This window comes from Sarcophilus harrisii, chromosome 5 (genome assembly GCF_902635505.1).
Source record: "Sarcophilus harrisii chromosome 5, mSarHar1.11, whole genome shotgun sequence".
NCBI classification, from domain to species: domain Eukaryota; kingdom Metazoa; phylum Chordata; class Mammalia; order Dasyuromorphia; family Dasyuridae; genus Sarcophilus; species Sarcophilus harrisii.
This window is the reverse complement of record NC_045430.1, coordinates 54,071,777-54,073,351: the sequence shown is the minus strand read 5'-3', so window position 1 is coordinate 54,073,351 and position 1,575 is coordinate 54,071,777. Positions and strand designations below refer to the sequence as shown.

General features: G+C 38.8%; 1 non-coding gene across 1 annotated transcript; it reads left to right on the top strand.

Moving 5' to 3' along the window:
- The first annotated feature begins 455 nt into the window (after window positions 1–455).
- LOC111721233 lies at window positions 456–597 on the top strand. Its single transcript, XR_002770536.1, has one exon. It is a non-coding gene; the product is annotated as a U4 spliceosomal RNA (small nuclear RNA).
- Window positions 598–1,575: the final 978 nt, after the last annotated feature.

The following is a 1,575-nucleotide window of genomic DNA, read 5'->3' as shown; positions in this document are numbered from 1 at the left end:
TTCCCCTACTAAACTTGGAATTATGGAATCAGAATTCAAAGCCTACTTTTATCACTTTCCTACATAGGCAAGTCATTTAACCTTTCATGGCCTTGGTCCTTATAAATGAGGACATTTGTAAAATGAAGGGAATGTGTTAAATGACCTTTTTTCCCTTCCAAATATAGATTTGGAATTTTTCATTTCTTTGCTACTACAAACAATTATCATTTTAAATATTTTTGCATATATGGAATCTTTCCTTTTGTTTCTTTTTTTCCAGATTGACTGAACAAAATCACAGTTTCCATTAAACAATGTATCAGCATAATGATCTTCCCATAGCCATTATGTTGTTATCTTCAACAAAGGAAAAAATTTATAGTGAAATATTCTGTACAACTCCACCTTGAATAGCCCCTCTCAGAGAAACTTTGGATGTTGTTATTCCCTTGAGATGTTTGTTTGTTTTTTTTAGCTTTGCGCAGTGGCAGTATTGTAGCCAATGAGGTTTATCCGAGGCACGATTATTGCTAATTGAAAACTTTTCCCTTGAGATGTTGATGAGTTAATTATTATCTTTGAGGAAAGATTTTATTTTTTAAGTGCTTTCTGAGATAATTTTCATTCACACCTCCTAAAAATGGAAAGAATGTAAAAGGTATTAAGCCAGTAGCAAGCTGAGGAGTTGGGGATTGGTATGTTTTTATTTAAGAATACCTGAGAGATACTACTGTCATCTTGCCACACACAACTATACTCTCATCTATGGGATAATTACAAATTCATTAGCATTAAAACCTGTTATTTCTGAATAGCTTTCCATGTAATATTTTGCAACTTTAGTAATGCAATATTAGAATGGAATTCCTATTATATGAGCTAATTCTTCTGCCTCAATACCTACCTGTTTTAGGATGCATAAATTATTTTAGAGTAAACTCTTATTATCTTCACAATAGTCACCACACCAAGTCCATTCTTCTAAATCATCAAAGAGGCCCAGGGATGAAAAAAATTCTAGCTGAAGGCAACTTAGAAGCTCAGCAGAAAAGGTTTGTGACACTAAGGTGGGAATCCAGCTGTAGTCCCAGTCCTAACCCCAACCCCAATCCTGGACTGGCTAAACTTCTAAATCAGTGGCAGTACTGGTAGCTTCCAGACCTCTCAGCCTAGAAACACCAAAGCGCACCTGGTAGATCAGCAGAAAAGACTGTGAAACCAGGGTGGGAGCCCAGAGCACAATCTCAGTGTAGGCCTGGTCCCCTCACGTCAGTAAGGCAGGACCTGTGAATCATCAGCAGTGCTGGAGGCTTCTGGATGTCTCAGCTAAAGGACACCAGATAAGACTCTGAAGGTCAGTGGAGAGGGTCTGTGACAATGAGGTAAGAGTCTGGTGTGCAGTTGGGTGTCGGCTAGGTCTGAGCCCTAGTCCTGGCCAGGACATTAAATCTTAAAGCTACAGTGGGGTGGGGAGACACCTAACAGCTCCTCCTAGAAGGATTTCTGAAAACAGCTGCACAAAACCTCTGAAGCTTAGGACAATGCACCCTCCACCCTGGAAACATAGCTCTACTTTAACAAAGAATTAAAATC